The sequence below is a fragment of the Trachemys scripta genome, chromosome 1 (genome assembly GCF_013100865.1).
Source record: "Trachemys scripta elegans isolate TJP31775 chromosome 1, CAS_Tse_1.0, whole genome shotgun sequence".
NCBI classification, from domain to species: domain Eukaryota; kingdom Metazoa; phylum Chordata; order Testudines; family Emydidae; genus Trachemys; species Trachemys scripta.
Window position 1 is genome coordinate 229,954,107 of NC_048298.1, and position 21,127 is coordinate 229,975,233.

General features: G+C 47.4%; 1 protein-coding gene across 4 annotated transcripts in view; it reads right to left on the bottom strand.

The window, feature by feature from the left end:
* Nucleotides 1-4,198, bottom strand: part of MGAT4A (alpha-1,3-mannosyl-glycoprotein 4-beta-N-acetylglucosaminyltransferase A) — a 136,961-nt gene extending 132,763 nt beyond the window's left edge. For 3 of the 4 annotated variants that reach the window (XR_004644022.1, XM_034757955.1, XM_034757953.1), the window contains exon 1: nt 4,047-4,198. The gene's annotated coding sequence lies outside the window, so the exon portion shown is untranslated. Of the gene's footprint in view, nt 1-3,585; nt 3,733-4,046 lie in introns of those variants that run through there. The other variant, XM_034757954.1, reaches the window with a different exon arrangement.
* Nucleotides 4,199-21,127: the final 16,929 nt, after the last annotated feature.

The following is a 21,127-nucleotide window of genomic DNA, read 5'->3' on the forward strand; positions in this document are numbered from 1 at the left end:
AGCTTTTCTATTTCAAATTTCATCTGACAGAAGTTTGTTACTCAGCTGGTAAGAATTTCTTTGGGTTTAAAGAGCACCTGGGACAATGCAATAAGATATAAGAATAGATAAATAGGAAGGGCAGAGTTGTGAAGAAAGAACAGGAGTACTTGTGGCACCTTAGAGACTAAGGGTACGTCTTCAATACCCGCCGTGTCGGCGGGTAGCAATCAATTTATCCGGGATCGATATATCGCGTCTCGTTAAGACGGGATATATCAATCCCGGAACGCGCTCACCGTCGACTCCGGAACTCCACCAGAGCGAGCGGCGGTAGCGCAGTCGACGGGGGAGCTGCGGCCATCGATCCCGCGCCATAATTTGATCCAAGATACTTAAGTTGCGTATCTTGGATCGATCCCCCCCAGCGTAGACCAGCCCTAACACATTTATTTGAGCATAAGCTTTCGTGAGAGTTGTGAAGGACATTTAAGGTAGACAAGAAGATTGAATTTGATGTGAAGAAAGAGAGGGAGAACCAGTAGAGAGATTCAGAGAGAGGACTGACAACAGGTTGAATTATAGGTTAGGAAAAATTATTTAGCACCCCCATTTTGAACGGTCTGAGGGAGATGAGATGGACATAAGGAAGGCCAGAGAGTAGGTTGCAGTAGTCAAGTCAGAAGATGAAGGCCTAAATGAGAGTTAAAGTAGTATGGACAGAGAGAAAAGATCTTGGAAGTGTTAAGGGAAAAAAGCAGTGAGATTTTTATATGGCCTGGATGTGAAGGATTGGAAAGAGGAAGGAACCTAAAATGACTCTCAGATGACAGGCCTAATTAACTGGGAGATTAATGATGTCAACAATGCTGACCATAACAGCATTAGGTTGATTTTAGAGAGCTATTATGATGATCTGCAGTAACATCTAGAGGTCCCAATCAGGACTGGGATCCCACTGTTCTGTACCAACACATAAGACAGTCATTGCTCAAAGAGTTTTTATAAGACAAGGCATGATATATGAATGTCTCAAACCACAGCAGAAAGGGGAAGAAAGTAAGTCACAGTAATATGTGCAAAACTAGATGTTTCCAAATGAAGTAAGTAGCATTGTGAATTTTGGTTGGTTGGTTTTGCTCTTATGCCATTCTTCTCAACCCCACCCCCTCCTTTTTTCCACCTATAACCTAGTTAACATTATTTAGGGGTACAGTAACTCCTCACTTAATGTCGTCCCGGTTAATGTTGTTTCGTTGTCATATCGCTGATCAATTAGAGAACATGCTCATTTAAAGTTGTGCAATGCTCCCTTATAATGTTGGTTGGCAGCCACTTGCTTCGTCCACTGTTCGCAGAAAGAGCGGCCCGTAGGAGTTAGCTGGTGAGGGCTTGGAACCAGGGTGGACCAACAGCCCCATATCAGCTCCTTAAGTTCCCTGTGCAGCAGCCACCCAACAGGCTATCAATTCAGGTGTCCCTCCCCCCACTGCTACGTGCTGTTCCCGCCCTCTACCTTGGAGCTGCTCCCAGGAGCCTCCTGCTTGCTGTGCCTGGCAAGGGGGAAAAGAGGAGTGCTAATGTCAGGGTGTCTCCCTCCCCCAACTCCTGCACCCCATCTCCACAGAGCAGGGGGAAGGACAGGATAGGGCTCAGGACGGAGGGAGCCTGCTAGCAGCAGCTGCTGTCTCAAATTGCTGAGCTACATAAAAAGGCAACGTACTTAAGAGTGGGGTCAGTGTACTTAAAGGGACAAGGCACGTCTGTCTCTCACACATATGGTGTGTCTCTCTCTCTCTCTCTCTCTCACACACACACACACACACACACACCACGACCCCCACCCAGCACTTTGGAAAGTGGAGGGAGTGGTGCGCTCCAATGGGATAGCATGGGTTATTCATCACCCCTTCAGTTTCTAAGGTTTGCAGCCACTGCCATGCTGTGTCTCCTCCCTCCATTTGCACTGCCTTGTAGAGTGTGAGGCTACATTAACAATGTGTTAACCCTTGAGGGCTCAGCCGAGTGCTAGTTCATCATTTAGCAGTAAGACATTCCCTAGGAAATATCCCACCCTCTGACTCCACCACCTCAACCAAGCTTCACAATCATCATTGCTGTGTACAGTATTAAATTGTTTGTTTAAAACTTATACTGTGTGTGTGTGTATATATATATATTTTTTTGTCTGGTAAAAAAAATTCCCCTGGAATCTAACCCTTCCATTTACATTAATTCTTATGGGGAAATTGGATTTGCTTAACATCATTTCACTTAAAGAAGCATTTTTCAGGAATATAACTACAACATTAAGCAAGGCGTTACTGTACTAGACTGCATCAGAGGCTGCACATTCTAAGACCTTATCAATATTAGAAAGGTTGCAACAATTTAACTAAAAAATTTTCCATTGATCTCGTTAACCCAGTGCATGCCCCAATGTTGACGTATTTAAACCACTTAACCCTCAGACATCGATTTAGTTTACAATAATTAGTAATTTAAGCAAAGTAATTTAGCAAACAAAGCTGATCTAAATGAGGGGTCAACCAGTTGAAATATATTTATATTATATGGTTTCTACCAATTTATCTAGATGTATTTAGTTAAACTTGTGAAACTTCTCCAGTATAGAGATGGCCTAGGCTTCCCCACTATGGACGATGTGACTAAAGGCCTGATTTTGCAAGATGCTTAAGGCAATGACAGTTGAGAGCCCTCAACATCTCTCATCCCTATCTTACTGAATCAAATAATTGGCTAATGTCTATATACTTTCAGACACCTTTGGTCAATAGACATGAAGTAGTTTCAAATGTGTGCCAAAACCTGATATGCGTTAATGCCCCAATCCTGCAGTCCAACTATGCATAAGTCTCTGTAGGATCAGGACCTACAGAACCTTGTGGTTCTGAGGAAACCTTAACACACATTGGAGCACAAGTGCCTAGAAAACAGAATTCACAATAGCAAAAAAACACCCACACCTTTAAAAAGCTGTTTTGTTTAATATACAAAAAGAAAACATATAAAGAGAAAAATAAATGGATACATTCTCATTACAGCCTTTTTTAAACCCTTCCTTTCATTAGAGCATTTTTCTGTATGTAGGGTTAGGAGAACAAGTGTAAACACAGGACTGGAAACCAAAACCAAATTCGTTCTAATCTCATTTAGCACTGTCTACCACTGTTGCTTACAAGCAGGAAACCTCTCTGCTACAGTTTCCTCCTCCTCTGTCAAAATGAGGGCACTAGCAGTGCATCTACTTCACAGGATGGCTGTGAGGATTAGAGGTAAAATTGTAAGTCACTTTGAAGAAAGTCTCATGTATATCACGCTCAATCATAAAAATACTATAACCACTGAGCATTAGCAGGGTGCTCAAGACTGATAAATCATGTAACCATCATAACAACTTCAGCAAAACTGAAAAGCAATTCAGAGATAACCAGAGTCAAGGCCAGACCACCCTGCTGTGCCTGGGGTTGTCCAGCACACAGGCTTGGCAGGACCAAACACCAGACAAATTGAGGCTGGATTATTGCCCTGGCTCCCCTGAACGGTCTCGCTCGCATCCCTTTCCTGAGGTAGGTTCTCTCTTACCATCCCCCCTTGAGGTTCTTTACAGCTCCATCCCTCTCCCCCGGTATCCCACAACGCCGGGGCAGCAGCGGAGCTCGCGGACCTGCCAACCGCCCCCACGCGCCCCGGGCTGCGCGGGGGCCGACTGGGCTGCTTCGGCAGCGGCGATAAATAACCGTCGCCTCGTTCCGCGGGGAGGGGGGCAGCCCCCGCGGGGAGGAGCTTCCGGAGATGCGGTCCCTGCTCCGGGGCGCCCATGGGAGCCGGGCTGGGGCACTGGCCAGGGAGACCCCGCTTGGGACCCCCACACGCAGCGCTCGCGGCACAGCCGGGGAGGGGGTCCCAGCCCCCGAGGCAACGGGCCGGGTTCGCCGGCGGCTTAGCCCAGAGGAACCAGCCCGGGGCCCCCGCAGTGGGGCCCCCACCTGCCCTCCGCGAGGCCCCGGGCTGAGGAGGAGGCGTGTCCCGGCCGCCGCGCTCACCTGGGTCCGGGCCGCGCGGAGGGTGAGCCGCTGCCGCTCGCGCTTCCTCGCCGGCAGGGGCTGAGGCGGCTCCTAACGGGCCGCGAGCTACTCAGCCCGCACCGCCTCCACCCACCCCATAGAGCGGCGGCCGCTCCATCCGCCCGCTGCGCGGAGAGCCCGCCCGCTGCCGCTCGCCGGGCTGCCCATTGGCCAAATGGTTCCCCACGGCAGGCCAACCGCCAACCCCCCCAGAGGCGCCCTCTCATTGGCTCAGTCTCCTGTCAATCTCGCTTCTGGAGCTATAAATAAATCTCGCGCGCCTGAGCTAGTGTGGTGCAGTGCCTGGGCTGGGACTAACCAGCAGGTGGATCGCGCCACTGCTGCTTGCTGGTGTATGCTACATGCATCGCCTCTGAAAGGACACAGCGGCTGGCCGGTTCCGGCTCCGGTTCCGCACAGAGGGCTCGCTCCGCTTGAGGCAGCCTCAGGGCGTCTCTCAGTCTCGTGGGGCCAGGTGTGGCAAAGCTCGCTCTGTTGTGGTGCTCACAGAGCTGCCTGGAGCTCTCTGGGGGTGTCTCTCATAGGCTAACTGGGGCCCTGTCTGCTCCTGCAATCAGATATTGCGGGTCCCAAGAGGGCTTTAAAAAAAAAAGGGAGGTGCTGTCTCTACAGAGCTGGTGTTTTTCAGCTTTCAAAAACAGAGGCCCTTCCCCACTTGAGCTAAAGAACAACGCCATTGCTTCACACTAGTATATAGGGTCACTGTATTTCAGGTTCCCCAAAAGAGGACACTGCTGGGGGGGCAGTGAGAAGTGGGGGTTTTGGAGGGGGGGCCTGCAGTAGGGGTACTCACTGGAGGTGGGGAGTAGTGTTTCTCAAATGGGGGGTCCTGACCTAAGAGGGATTTGCAGGGGAGTCACAAGGTTATTTTAGGGGGTTGCGGTATTGCCATGCTTACTTCGGTGCTGTCTTCAGAGCTGGAGAGTGGTGGCTGTTGGCCGGGCACCCAACCCTGGAGGCAGTACCCCACCAGCAGTAGTGTAGAAGTAAAGGTGGCAATACTATACCATGCCACCCTTACTTCTACACTGCTGCTGGCAGCAGCTCTACCTTCAGATACTTTTCAAACACACTCCAATAGTAAGGTAATACCCAGTTGAGCACAAACCTCAATTGCATTTGGTGGCTGCTAAGATTCCTCAGGAGTCCTTGCCCGACACCCAAGATCCTTTATCCTCAAAGAGCCACTTCCACCTTGCTTATATGCAGGAGATGCTACAATCCACTTAACCTTTTCCCAGTAGAATCAAACCTGCTACCAGGGTGAGATGTTTCAGACAAACACTGCCAACCTGTTACACATACATACTGTTACACAAAACCTTGAAATGTAGATACAGTTTTGAAGTAATAAAAATTAACTAAGCAGAGTTGACAGCTATCTCTGTTCCTCCCCAGTATCAAAATACTGTGTTTTACATCAAGCTGAATAAGGTCCATGGTAATTTACTCTGTATGACTGTTATTTTTTATCCTTTAACTCTATCAGATATCATCCTGCCATTGTTTAATTGCACCTTTCCCAAAAGATTTACAGACCGTGAAAGCATGCTTGTATGCTACCATCAAAATCAAACAGCATCATCAAAATTAGCATGGATAGCAACCCTCCAGACTTAGGAAGGTATGCCTGCCATGTGGTTCTAGTTAACAATATCCAATCCTTTTTCCTCTCCCAGTGTCACACACTAACTCTTTTGTGTAGGCCAGGTCAGTGCTAGAAACTTTAGCCAGTTTAGTAATGTCAGTTAGGGGTGTGATTTTCTTTACAACATTTCTATACTGGCAAAAACGTTAGTGTAGATGCAGGTATAAGCACATAAAAGTAATTTTTCCAGTGTAGCTTATTTCACTCAGGAAACCAGTATAAACTGTATTAAAAAGCCATTTTACATGGCAATTGTTTCATAAGGATACTTTCTCTTCATTCAGTAAGGCCAAATTTACATTAGGAGGGTTTGCTGGTATAGCTATGCCAGTATAGCTACACTTTGACATTATCTCTTTAGCTATTAACTTCCGCCATCAATAGAGTAACTAAAAATAGAGCTTTCCACAACATCCAACTTTTCCCCCTTGGGTTAGTTGCATGACAAGAAAGGTAAAATAGAGAACAGAAAAAATTCAGAGTAAGGACACCAACTATCAACTTGCACCAATCCAACAGTAAGTAAATATCTATCAGCATGTTTTACCATTTGAAAAGTAGAAAATTCCACAGCTAAGGACAATTGTGCAACTGGGTCTGCAATAAAAAAAATTTGGCCTCTTTAATAGAAGCTTCATAATAGTAATTGTTTCTGGTAAGAGTGGCAGTACACCTTGGAAACTGAATAGTGTCTCACACCTGTAATTCCTCAACAAATCTTTTCTTTCTTTGTGATAGTCCGATGTATTCAACTCCTATAAGCAACTGAAGTTTTGAAATATAGTTCATAGGTCTACACTGTTTTAATTTGAACATGTAATTGAAATAGATTAACTCTTCCAATAAAACAGCTTCATTTTTAAAAGCAACGCTTGAAGAGAAATCACTATAAAATGAATAAGTTTAAACCCTTAGTGTTCCACTTTAGCCTGGTGAAAGAAGACCAAGGGCAATCAGTCTATTCTATACCAACATTAAAGAGACAGTGGCAATCAATGGTATCTCAGCATAATAAAGATCTCCTGCTGCAAGGCATCTGCCAAGGCATTTATCAAAAGTAAATGTCAAAATGAAGTCAAAGTGTTACAAGAAACATCAGCTCTGTGGTGATTTTACTGTAGATTAGTGACTATTTCTGTTATACCAAATGACCGGTTTACATTCATATTATCTAATGGAGCCATAAGGTTGTCACTATTCATCAAGTTTGGAGCTCCCTTTGCCAGGCACCTGTACTTTCTCCTAATTCTTTCAGCAGTGTGGATCCTTGTTTGTGCTGCTTTCCTAGAGAGCGAGAGCAATGGAACAAGAATGGTAAAATGGGTAAGAGTGGGGAGAAAAAGAGTGTCTGGCTTTACATGTGGTTTGGTGGTAGGGTGTCCAGTGTCCTGACTGATGTGTGGTCGGGACACTGGACAAACAAGGAAATGCTCCGGAGCCCGGAAGTGCTCGCGCCACTCCCCCTCCCCGACCCCACCCCGACTCCGCCCCCTCCTCCCCCCATTGGCTCCCTCCCCGAATCCCCACCTCTTCCCCAGGCTCACCATTCCTCCTTCCTCCACAAGCTCTGGAGGGAGGCCCTGGAGACGCAGGGGGAGCGCGGTGCCAGGGTGAGTGAGAGTCCGGCCTGGCCCCAGTGCAGGCAGGACTCAGTCGGGCGGTAGGGAGAGTAGGGGGGCGGCCCGCGGGGCCAGGCGGTGGCTGTTCTCCCACCCTGGGCAGCGGGACTCGGGAGCAGCCACTGATGAAGCTCCCACTGCCGCAGGGAGAGGAAGCGGCCGATGGCCAAGCTCGGCAGTTGCGGCTCTGACCTGAACCCCCCGAGCCCGGGCCTGCTGCGGGGACCCAGCAGTGCGCACGCTGCGCCCAGCCCCTGGCCAGTCGTGTCTGGGCTGGCTGCCCAGCTGGTGCAATCCCGCGGCGGCCCTGGGGCGGAGGCATCGGCAGCCCAGGCCCGTTCGTTCCCATGCGGGACCCGAGCGGGATGGGGGGGCTGGGGCCTGCTGCCCCCACTCCGGGGCCGCCGCGGGATTGCACCAGCTGGGCAGCAGCCCAGATGCGACTGGCCAGAGACGGGGCGCAGCATGCACGCTGCTAGGTCCCTGCAGCAGGCCTGGGCTCGGGGGGTTCGGGCCCAGATGCCAGAGCCGCAGCCGCCGAGCTTGGCCATCGGCCGCTTCCTCTCCCCGCGGCAGTGGGAGCTGCAGCAGCGGCTGCTCCCTAGTCCCACTGCCCGGGGGGGAGAACAGCTGCCGCCTGGCCCCGCGGGCCACCCTCCTACTCTCCCTACCGCCTGACTGAGTCCTGCCTGCTCAGGGCCAGGCCGGACTCTCACTCACCCTGGCCCCGCCCTCCCGGGGCCTCCCTCCAGAGCTTGTGGAGGAAGGGTGTTTTGTTTTGTTTTTTGCCCCGCGTCCCGATATTTGACTTGGGTGATTTGGTCACCCTATTTGGTGGAGGGGCAGGAGTGAGGCTTATTTTGAGTTTTGCTTAGCTGAAAAACGGCAGCCCAAGCAGACTGACAGCTGCATTTAAGTGGTTCAGAGAACAAACTTTTCATGTGGTTCAGCCAGTCAGAAACTAGCTGATAACTGGAATCTATTCCCACTTCCATCACTGACCTGCTTCCTGCTTGTGTAACCTTGGGCAAGTAACTTCACCCCTCTGTGCTTCTGTTCCTTCCCACCCAAACCATTGTCTGTTTAAACTGTAAACTTTTCAGGGCAGGGATTGTCTTTCACTATGTGTTCATACAGTGCCTAGGACTAGGAAATCCCTATCTCCATTGAGGCCTTGATACACTATCATACTACTAAAAAGCAACAGAGTCCTGTGGCACCTTTAAGACTAACAGATGTATTGGAGCATAAGCTTTCGTGGGTGAATGCCCACTTCGTCGGATGCATGTCACCCACGAAAGCTTATGCTCCAATACATCTGTTAGTCTTAAAGGTGCCACAGGACTCTCTGTTGCTTTTTACAGATCCAGACTAACACGGCTACCCCCTGATACTATCATACTACTCTCATACTACTACATAAGGACTCTTCTTGCTATCATACTACCATAACTTCTAATAAAAGTATAGAATGTTTGTTATGGTTTATTGGTATATTTTCAGAGCATACAAATAACACATTTCATTCCATCTTTATAGACATAAAACCAAAACAAATACATGTTTTGATGAATAAGCTTGTTTGCGAGAGACAGTTATTGGTTTTCAGTATTATAAGCTGCTTTTAGATTTTAATCAGCTAGGAGCAGCAATCATGTCTTCACGTGTTTCTTTTGCAGTGCCTCTCATATTGCCAGTATTTAACAAATAAGTAACTCCATACAAAATTCCATGTAAATGGTGAAAAAAAGGTTTCAGAGTGATGTGATCAAAAGTCAGAAAATGCATTGTCTGCATAACCTTTATCCTGGCCCTTGGGTGCATGCATTATAATACAGTCTTTTGTTACATGATCTTGTGGAAAAGAAGAAAATATGGTCTCTGCTCTTACATAAATCTGAAATCTGGAAACCCTGAATTTTATTTGGTGTCTCTATTGCTCAGAGAGATTTGGTCCAAAACCCAAAATAGAAATAGACGGACCTGTTGAAGATGAAGTCCTTGATGGGTTCAGGCAAAGAGAAATCATATGAGAATAAAGAATTGGGATTTCCAGCTCAGTCAGTCCACTAACATATCAATAAACACAAACATTTACTCACAAATGTAACATACAAGCTGAAAGTAATGCTCAGCCATAATTTGATTTTAATTTAAAAACAAGATTATGCTAATAGGGAAATTAGCTTCTTTCAAGAAGCTTCTGAATGTAAATGTTAACCATGTTGCAATTTGGCATGTCTCTTATTCATAGTTTATCTTTTCTCTAATACCTCAAAGAACACAGGAAGTGCACTTCCAGAGTATTTTGCAGATCTAGACTCATCGGTTATGAAACTCCTAATGAGTAAGTAAAAAAAAAAACCAACCCACACACTAACAATGATTCTCCTTTCACTGACATTGCTGTAAATTAGTACTCATTCCATTGAAGTCAATGGAATTACACAAGTCAAAGTGTAGGGAGAGAATTTCTGTATTTCTGTTTTGGTGTTAGATAGTTTCCCACACTTTTCTACCGAAAGGCGGGAAACCCGGCAACCATGTGACGTGATCTGCCCAGTAACAGCAGGGCATATAAGGGTTAGCACGTCAGAGGGAAGCTGCTGCCCATCTCAGTGGCAGAGTGCCAGATCACAGCAGTGTGGTCTACTCAGGTGCGTAAGCAGTATAGGTACCCTGCCACTGCCGCAGAGGGTCTCAAGCCCACCATTGAGGCCCTTCTGCAGCAAGGGGTACTGATTGAGACAGAGAGTCCCTGTAACTCTCCTATTTGGACGGTTTTGAAAGCGGACCGAGAAACTTGGCGCTTGACGGTTGACTACCAGGAGCTTAACCGTGTGACACCCAGGTTAGCTCCAGTGGTGGCCAAATATAGTGACATCGTGGCTGCAATCACAGCCGGCGCCAAGTGTTTTTCAGTCCTAGATCTGTCCAATGCCTTTTTCAGTATCCCCTTGCACCAGTCCTCCATGCACAAGTTCATCTTCACTTTTGAAGGAAGACAGTTGAGATTTACTAGAGTTCCACAGGGGCTATACAATGCACCTTCCATCTGACATCGGTTTGTGTCAGCTATGTAGAAGACCCTGAGGTACCGACAGTATGTATTAAGTTACGTTGATGACATCCTTGTGGCTACCCCTACTCGTCAGAAAAACCTGGAGGTCTTGGATGAAGTCTTAGGGAAGATCTAAGAGACAGGTTTTGTGGTAAACACAGCCAAGGCTCAGATGGCTTTAGACAATGTCACCTACCCGGGAATCCACCTGGGCCCAGAAGGATAGAGACCTAGGAGACCAGATCACTAATGGGTAGAATTGGTCTGCAAACTCCCTGCTCTTATTGTAGGCAGAGTGTGATTCTTTGTAGCCTTACCATCTCCAGAATATATTAAATGCCCCAAAACTTCATTAATGCAGTTTTAAGGTTGCCCACTGTTGCCTCATGCCCTTCCACAAAGTGGAGAGTGGCTGAACTTAAACCTGTGAAAACCAGGAATTGAAACTTAAAATTTCTGAAAACCAGGAAATAGAGAGTTAAGGTACGTCCCACCTGCTGGCTCCTTGGCAACGATTACTCTCGCCACAGAAGACACTGGCTATATGTTAGTCCCATCACTGCTCCAGCGTCATCTTTTCATCCGCTATCTTTCTGCTTGTCCAGCACAGCCCAGTTCTCTCACCTCAGGCCTTCTCCCCACAAAGAGGCAGGCATCAGGATGGAACCATAGGTTGAAGAGCCAGGGGGAGGATGAAGAAACAGTGCAGGGACTAGCATGGAGTCAGTGGGTATGTTTTTATGAAGAGGGGAACAGACATGGGGGGCATGGATGTGGCAGATGTTGGGAACAATGCTGATCCCCCCACTCCCACTATCCCCTACTGCAAATAGGGTGACCAGATGTCCCGATTTTATAGGGACAGTCCTGATTTTGGGGTCTTTTTCTTATATAGGCTCCTATTACCCCCAACCCCCGTCCCGATTTTTCACACTTGCTGTCTGGTCACCCTAACTGCAAAGCTGTGATCCCCTCCTTTCCTCAACACTTTTCCCTGCACTGCTCCAACACCCCCATATTCCCTTTCAGTGCTCAGACCTCCCTATACTCCCAACTGCTCCCACATTTCCTCCATCATGGACATTGCTCTGAAAAGAGCCGCACTGCTCCGATTACATGCACCCACACTGCTTCAAGCCCCCAGCTCCACCCTCTTCCTTGCCCTTCTATTTTGCTAGTAAGCTTGGAGGGGTCATGGGGACAGTGCTTAAAGTGATCTGGGATCATCACTCCTTTATCTGACAGTCCCCTGGCCCAGCAATTATTTCTGCCCTCCAACTCCCAAATCACTCCACTCACATCATTTCTGCTCCTCCTCGAGGGGGAAGGAGCAGAAGGGATGGGGAGCTGCTGGGTTCTTTATGCTCCCTCCTCCTCCCTCCCTGTCCCACATGGGAATGGTGTGGGGTTGCTGCTGAGGAGAGAAGGATGGAGCTCTGCCTGTTGCCTGCAGCACCATGATTGGCTTCTCTTCCCCAGGAAACAGGGCAGTAAAGAAAGCAGCCAATCAGAGTGGGGTTTTCCCCCTCAGGCAGTACTAAAAATGTAGGCCCTGGACTAGCCCCGCTTGCTTCTTAACAATTTTATTTCTCAGGTCTGAAATCTGTTGCAACCTGGCACACTTTAAGCCCTGCATGCGGAGGTGGGAATGTGGTGAGGATGCAAGTAGTACATGTGCCAGCTGGAGGCAGGGAGTGGCAAGGAAAGTGGAGATGCTACATCCTTGCCTCAAATCCAAGTGTATGGGAAGAGGCTCTACATATCCATCTGCATCAGGAGGCTCAAAGAGTCATGAAGTGGCCGACTGATCTCAGTGAGATGTTCTCAACTGAATGAGAGCCAGGGCCGGCTCTGGCTTTTTGGCCGCCCCAAGCAAAAAAAAAAAAAAAAAAAAAGGGCAGGGGGGTTGGGGGGGGGGGGGGGGGGGGGGGGGGGGGTGGGGGGGGGAGGGTGGGGGAGGGGGAGGGCGGGAGAGAGAGAGAGAGAGAGAAGGGGGTAGCCAGGGCTACAGCAGAGGGGCTGCCACGCGCCCCCTCCCGCTGCGCCGCCTCCTGCCGCCTGCTGCGAGGGCTCTACTCCGGTCGGTGGGGGGGGGGGGGGAAGGAAGAGGACTGCCCTGCAGGGCGCTCTGGTTCTCCACGCCACCGCCCCCTACAGCCGGAGCGGAACAAGAACAACAACAACAAAAAAGCGGCCGTGCCGCCCTAGGATTGGGCAGAATGCCGCCTCCAACAATCTGCCGCCCCAAGCACCAGCTTGCTTGGCTGGTTCCTGGAGCCGGCCCTGATGAGAACGTCCCATGGAGATTAATGCAACCTGAAACAATAGCTCAGACTTGGGAACTGCTCCATTCATCTCAGTGAGAGTCCCCTCCCCCCAAGTTTCAGCACTTGTGGGCCTGCGTTACATACCAGCCATGCCTCTTCTCAGCTCCTCACGCTAGTCTTTGCATTGCATGCCTGTGCCATGCACCAAGCATTTCTGTTCCCAGCTCCTCACCCCATCTCAGCACTTGTGCCTGTTCCATCCACTGAAGATGCTCACTTGCATCTCCCCATCCCAGTCTCATCACTGTGGCTGCTTGTTTTGAAGAAAGGACAGAAATGGGGGGCATGAATGGGGGGGGGCAGAGTGGAATCCCTTCCTACATCCCTCACTTCATAGCTCTGACGCCCCTTCTTTCCTCTCCACTCACTGATGACACTTTCTCTTTCTAGCTAGAAGCAGCAGCATTGGCATACAGGTGAGCCTAGTGTTCCTTCCCCACTGCTGGAGGCAGCATGGAGAAGGTGGGGAGTTCTAGGTTCCTTCCCCTGATCGAGAAGCAGTCTGGGGGAGCAGGGGAATACTAGGTACATTTTAGGAAATTTTAGACCAAGATTTTAGGCAAAAGGCAGACAAACCCCAAATAAATAGGAAGCCTACGGACTAATTATTAGTAAATCGAGAATAGTTTGTAGCTGTCAGACACCAACAAACATGCACCAAAAATCATAAACCTCAAACACCTGTGTAGCTTCTATCAGACACACACACAAAATTAGTGTTAACAAAAACCAACAACCCCAAAACCTGTCAGCACTGAAGTATATAGATTAAAATTAAGTAGGCTATTCCCTTTTCCACAGATCCAGTAGGAGCATTAGATGCCCGTATCCTGATGCCAGCCAGAGGCCCAAATCTGACCCTACCGTATACACATAACTTCCATTATAGTCGATGGTAGAACAGCAGTTTAAGTGAGACATGTCAACATTGTATCTAAAAGAAATACTGTTTGATATTAAAGCCCCTCCAGTGATACTAAAACCCAAATCCTCAAAGATATTTAGGCACCTAACTCTCTCTGAAGTCATCAGGAGTTCAGAGTGGTGTTAGTCTGTATCAGCAAAAAGAACGATGAGTACTTGTGGCACCTTAGAGACTAAAAAATTTATTTGAGCATAAGCTTTTTGTGGGCTAACACCCACTTCATCGGATGCATGTAGTGGAAAATACAGTAGGAAGATATATATCCACAGAGAACATGAAAAAATGGGTGTTGCCATTACCAACTCTAACGAGAGTAATTAATTAAGGTGAGCTATTATCAGCAGGATAAAAAAAACTTTTGTAGTTATAATCAGGATGGCCCATTTCCAACAGTTGACAAGAAGGTGTGAGTAACAGTAGGGGGGAAAATTAGCATGGGAAACAGTTTTACTTTGTGTAATGACCCATCCATTCCCAGTCTTTATTCAAGCCTAATTTAATGGTGTCTAGTTTGCAAATTAATTCCAATTCTGCAGTTTCTCGTTGGAGTCTGTTTTTGAAGTTTTTTTGTTGGAGTATTGCGACTTTGAGGTCTATAATTGAGTGACCAGGGAGGTTGAAGTGTTCTCTGACTGTTTTTTGAATGTTATAATTCTTGACGTCTGATTTGTGTCCATTTATTCTTTTGTGTAGAGACTGTCCGGTTTGGCCAATGTACATGGCAGAGGGGCATTGCTGGCACATGATGGCATATATCACATTGGTAGATGTGCAGGTGAACGAGCCTCTGATAGTGTGGCTGATGTGATTAAGTCCTATGATGGTGTCCCTTAAATAGATATGTGGACAAAGTTGGCAACGGGCTTTGTTGCAAGGATAGGTTCCTGGGTTAGTGTTTTTGTTGTGTGGTGTGTGGTTGCTGGTGAGTATTTGCTTCAGGTTGTGGGGCTTTCAGGAGTTAGACGCCTAAATAACTTGAAGGATCTGGGTCTAAGTACTGTGCGACCATGGAGGTGAATGCTGCTCCCACCCACCAACTACACAGGTGATTAGAATGAATGGGGACAGGACCAGGAATAAACACAAATCAAAGTCAGAAGTATTACTGGCAGCCAGAGTACACCAAGCAATTAAAAAACTGCTTCTGAGGCTGATAAACTGCCAGAGATCACAAGTTTGATAACTTCAAAAGCTGTATTGCTAGCATATGCATCTCATGAATAGTATTCTTGTGTTTCTATTATTCCTATCTCGAGAGAAACAAATCTACAACAAATTATAACATTTGACATGTTTTTAATAACGCAATGACACTCTTGCTGCAATAGACAGATGTGTAGAGTGTTTTCACTAATGTGCTAACCAATCATCAGACCTCAAGGTGCCTCATACTACACCATAATTTAACCATGTATATACATAACTAAACCTTAAAGCTATCCAGGGACAGATTGTGCCCCTAAAATACAGCATTGAGTAAGGGACTGCGGAGTCACACTACCTTAGGGGCGAGCTCCTGTGGCGAATGGTCACTGCACCTTTGGCTATGAGGCTGTCATGTGCACACACTTCCATATCTGGGCATGACCCTGCGTCTTCCCCATTCTTTTTGGAGAGGTTAGTGCCTCTAGGAATATTCCTGAGCTGCCCTGCCCTCAAGGGAGTATGTGGACTGTGATGTGATCAGCTCTTAAAGAGGAGATGCAAGGAAAGGGAGGGGGGAGCTCCTCTTTCCATCCCTATTATCTAGAGGCTAGCTACAATCTGGCCTTAAACCTATAACGTTATTCCTTCCATTTTGCCTAAGCCTGTGTTTAGATTAGGATAAAACTAATATCTGACGCTAACTACAGACCAGCATAAACAAATTCAGTGTACACACAGGGGTATCATCCAAGCATTGTTTCCTATATGTAACCCGAACACTGGGATTGTTGGCATTTGCATAATGTTTAATTATTTAGTCAGAACATAAAACGAGTCTCTCTTTTAAAAAACATTTTTATAAAATGTCTCAATAATTAAACACCACCACAGTTATTAGCAGTAGGGAAGTCTTTCAAAATATATTAGTCAAAGCAAATAAGTAACTACATCTAATTCCACTCATCAAAATATACCACTTGGAGAGAAATCCCCAAGCGGGGGCAGGGGAATCAATACAGACTACTGCATGTGAGTGAGCAAAAAACAACCCAAAATATAGCAGTTTAGCTACTATATCTGGCAATTTCAAGAAGACAGAATTCAGAGGCTTAACTTACTCATTAATCTGTATATCTGTTCCTTAAAAGACCAAATCTATAGTATAGATCTTGCTGAGAAGTTCATCTGTACTTACTGAGGTTAAATTCAGGGACAGCAGAAGGCCTGTATGAGCCTATTGCATTATCTGGAATGGGCGGACGTAGGCCCACCCAAAACTAAAGGCCCAACTTCTCAATCAACAGAGACAAAGAATGAAAAAACAAGAACAAGAGTGATGGTCATAGGGATAAAATGAGGGATCCAGTGGAGGACACCAAGCAGAGACTCCCGAGCAGCACTTGCTGCTCCTCAAAGGAGTCCAAGGAGCCAGTGGATGCTGCCCAGAGGAACTCTGACCAGAGACATGAGGCAACGAGGTGTCAGAAACATGCCCCACAGCTGTAGACCTCCCCCCCATGCCAATGAGTTGAGCTTTGTCCTCCTAGTCTGGGGACTGGCCATCTTGGTCAGTGACAGGTGGAGGTTGACAAAGAGATCTTGCAACTTTGTGGGGCCATGAATGGTGTGCACAAATACCAGAAGTGTGGGGAAACATGCTCAGCAGGAGGTTCTGGAGGAGCCGGAAAAGGGACTGCAGCCTGATGCATCTATTCTATATAGATGCTCCATGGTCTCCCTCTCGCTGCAAAAGGGGCAAGTTTTGGGAGACTCCATGAGCCATGCCAATTGCACAACTGTGCTCAGCGCTGCATGGAGGAGCCACCAAATGAGATTCCCAGTGGACCATGGGACTAAAGTGGAATACAGGCTGGCCTCCTGGGCCTCTGCAGATAGCAGCAGGTCCTACAACTTTGTGTCAGGACAGGACATGAGGGCCAGGAAGTAAATAGTATGGAGCATGAGCATGTATAGAGATTTGTGAGGCATGGTTCTGAGATGTGTTCAGCCTGCTTAGGTGATACGTCAGAGGCGGACAGGGGGGCCCATGGAGTGGGGACCTGATGGTAAGCTCTGGAGGGCCAAGCATGAGCAGATGTGGCCTCCCACGGGACTTGTTTAAAATAAGTGAGAGAAGCAGGGGGCAAGTCTGCCCTCACTTTCTGAAGCACACAGTGGGGTTGTGTGTGGGGTGGGATGTAGCCCAGGAGGTCCACGATTCTGGTGACTCCAGCCAGAACCAATCTCTGGTGCTCCAAATAGGACTCCACCACCTGCACACGAAGGTGTGGGTTGTGTACCAGTGGTTCAGCAAGGCAGTCTTCCTCCTCAGTGGCCACTACAGACCCGGTTGCTGAAAACAGATTCCAGGTCCTGAGGAAATCCTGGTTAAGACTGGCAGTTCAGAGAGATCTCTCAGATGGAGATAAAAGAACCACCGGGCATAGCGGAGCCCTCAGAGGAAGGTGTGCACCAGCACACTCAGTGCTGGATTATAAATAACAGAAAGGAGTCTCTGCAGGGCCTGAAGTCAGAATGCATAGACCTGGCTGTGAATGCAGACCTGGCCCAACCTGCTCTCTCCCAGGGCCTATGTGGGATATGATGGTCTGGGGTTTGAACCCAAGGTCTTTAGCTCTAAAAGCAAGAGCCTCTACTGCTTGAACTAAAAGAACCAATCCTGGCAGTTTAACATCTGTAAAACTCCTAAACCTCTACATGGACCAGCCACTACAGAAGGAAACTGGTGAATTTCACTGGATTAGAATCTGATTTCCAAACAAGACAAAATAAGGAAAATTAAATTAAAGAGTTAGCCAAGGACACAGAGTTTAAAAGCTACTGTGATTATCTGAGAAAGGTTTAATCCACAGAATTATTTACATAATTTGTCATTGATATAGATAATCAGATTCTAATCTAATTTATACCTGTGTAAATACTGAATAACTGTATTGAAATCAATCATCAGCATCTGGGCTGAAGCATAAAACTCAAAGGTTATCTTATTTATCAGCAATGGAGATTTTTTTTTTTTTTCTAAATTAGACTTCATGCTTTAGCAGCATTTCAGTACTCTTGCAAACAATCTCATGTCCTCCCACCTTCTTCTAAATTCACCTATTACCTTCAGCTCAGGGCTCTATCTTGTTAAAGGAGACTTATAAGACATCTTTATTTTTAGAGTAATTGCTGTTCTCATCAGGCTGCCCTGTATCCTTGGGGTAACTTCTAGGGGTCAATATGAGCGTTACTATTCCAGAGCACTCCAGCTGCAGTCATATCAAACAGGAACTGGGTGAGAGACTTATCTAGAAAGCCTGATCCAAGGAAATTATCCACCAGGCTAGAACAGGGAAAAACACCTGGAAAAACTAGGATAAATTTGCTTTTTCATATAACTGACCTTCTGATCTCCATTTTCTCATATAAAATCAAAATTTAACTCCACATAAATGAACTCAAACTGTGAATAGTACCATTCTGTAAAGAGAATAAAAGATTGAAGTGCCCCCCATAATGGTGCACAATCACCTCTCACGAGTGTCTCCTGTTGGGGGGTGCAAACGTGCACTCTCTCTGCTCATGGTGCCTCGTCAGCCATTAACCTCGTCAGTCGGCTCTTCAGTGGCTCAGCCTTCCAGCCCAGTTATGCACAGCCTAAACATGTGAAGGAACCCCTTCTGGGGAAAAGGTCCATCGTGGCCTGTCCCGGTGCCCTTGTTATCGGCTTTAGTCCTGTCTCTGGCCTCAGTCCTCAGTCCCTTCTGCACTAGCTTTAAGTCTGTGTCTGCCCTGGTATAGAGCAGTGGCCCCAGGGCTTTCTCCCTGGAGCCTCTAAGTCCTGCCCTTCACTTGGGCCCATAGATGATGACTCTGTGGGTGCTCCAGGGCTGGAGCACCCACAGAAAAAAAATAGTGGATGCTCAGCACCCACCGGCCACAGCTATTCCCAGCACCACTCATCAGTTGATGGGGGAGCCACCACTGCTGCCACCAACAGTTGATGGGTGTTACACCACTGCCTGACAGCTGATGCGTGGGGGCAGAAGCACTGCCCAAGAGCTGTTTGGCAGCTCAGGGAGGGACTTAGGGGAGGGCAGAAAGCAGAGGATGGAGGGCCTTGGGGAGGGGGCAGAATGGGGGTAGGGAGGGAGCAGAGCAAGGGCAGGGTCTTGGGGCAAAGTGGGGTTTGAGCACCCCTGGGAAAAAGGAAAAGTCAGTACCCATGCTTGGGTCTCTAAACAAGCCTTATCCCCTTCTCAGGGCTTAGGCTACCCTACTAGTGGCCTGTGGGGGGACCCAGGCCTGCCCACTACTCTGGATCCCAGGCCAGAGACCCTATAAATAGCAGCTATATGCTGCTTTCTGTAATAGTTGTTGCTACTATTCCCTGGGCCACTTCCCACATAGCCCCTTTGTTTTTACCCTTACTGCAGGGCTGAAAAAATCTCACCTCCTCTCTTTTCTCACCCTTCTGGTCCCAGCCAGCAACTGAGCTGCCCAGGCCCTGCAGCTCCTTTTAACTGGGCCTGCTGCGCTCTGATTGGCTGTTTCCCTGCAGCCTTTCGAGGCAGGCCTGGAGGACCCACCTTCACTACTCCTTTTCTGGGGTGTGGTAGGACCGAGAGGCCTCCAGGATACACTCCATCACACCCTGCTTTACTTCTTCTTCTTCTTCAGTAAAATAGATCAAAGCAAGGTCTATCTGCCCTGATCTGCTATCAGTGATCTCAAGATAACTTAAATTATATACCCCACTGTAATCAAATAGTCTACAGGGAAAATGTGGGGTCAAAAGTAAACTCAAAAACCAGGAATCTCTCTGGAGGTACTATTCACCACCAAGGGTGTTTTGAAACCAGTTGCCTCAGATAGTTATTGTCCTGTTTTCTTTCTTCCCTAATGGAACATGCTCAATGTCTGAATCAGACTTTAAAGAACTAAAGTTACTATTCAGCAACAGGCAACCTACTGCGGGACTGTGGCATCACATCAGGAAAATGGAAAAAGCAACACAGGACAATCTAGGGAGGAGCTCCTTGTAAACATCAGCAAATCCACTTCACCTCCCTCCTTAAAACTCTCCGTTGTTGTGATGCCTACAAAAACCTGGACAACGTTTAGGCTGCTGGTGTGCTTAGGCCACTGCCCATCATGCTGCCCAGTATTGTCTGATTGTGTCCTTGTTCTCCCCCTCTTGGTCTGTCTGTAACCATCTGTTGTCTCTGTCTACTTATACTGTAAGCTGTTTGGGGGACTGTCTTTTTGTTCAGTGTTTGCACAGTGCCTACCGCAGTGGGGCCTTGGTTCATGACTGGGGCTCCGAGGTGTTATAATAATACAAATAATAAATAAGTAATAACAACATAGGAAGGGAAAGAAGCCTGCAAGGAAGCTTTGCTGCACTGAGACGATGCTCTGTTAAGCCAGAAGCAATTGGCCATATCATCTCACGTTCTTTTCTTCTTTCTTTTTAAACTTATAGTGTTGTTTTTTCCCTCACTTCTGGGTATTGGAAAGAGGATGATGATGTTGCTTTGGATTTTCCATTGGTATTTTATTGGCTGGGAGGAATAAACTGTAGAAGACTGTGTATTCTCCTTTGCATCCATCTCATTAGCTTGTTTACACGTTGCCCTCCTGAACTATTACAGCTATCTACCTACTGCTTTCTTTGTGTTAGCCATTCTTACTTAAAAGTCAGAATGAACCACTGTAAATAAAGGCATGTTCCAAAGAAAGGGCCTAATCCTGCAAACATTTATGCACGTGAGTAACTTTACAAACTCAGGAAGACTGTAGTCGCATGTATAGAGTTACCCGTGTGTTTTTGCAGGGAAGGCTGAAGTGTGTCCTTCCAGTGCTATTCCAGTGCTATATGCAAAATGCTACAGGTGAATAAAAAAGAGTGAATAACTGTTCAAAGGAGGGGCCAAATTGGACATACTTGGGGCCCTATTCTTTACTCCTTTGTCTGTGCAGGCAACACGCCCACAGCAGTTCACTCCTGCACAGGGAGCATTGAATAAGGTCCAATGAGTTAATAAGGACCTCAAAGTTATTTTAGCTGAGAAAAGAATCATAGAATATCAGGGTTGGACGGGACCTCAGGAGGTCAACTAGTCCACCCCCCTGCTCAAAGCAGGACCAATCCCCAGACAGATTTTTGCCCCAGATCCCTAAATGGCCCCCTCAAGGATTGAACACACAACCCTGGGTTTAGCAGGCCAACTGAGCTATCCCTCCCCCAAAAGTGCAGAAGCCACCTCTCCATCCAGCACACCGAGTGGCCAGCATGTGTTTTTTTCTG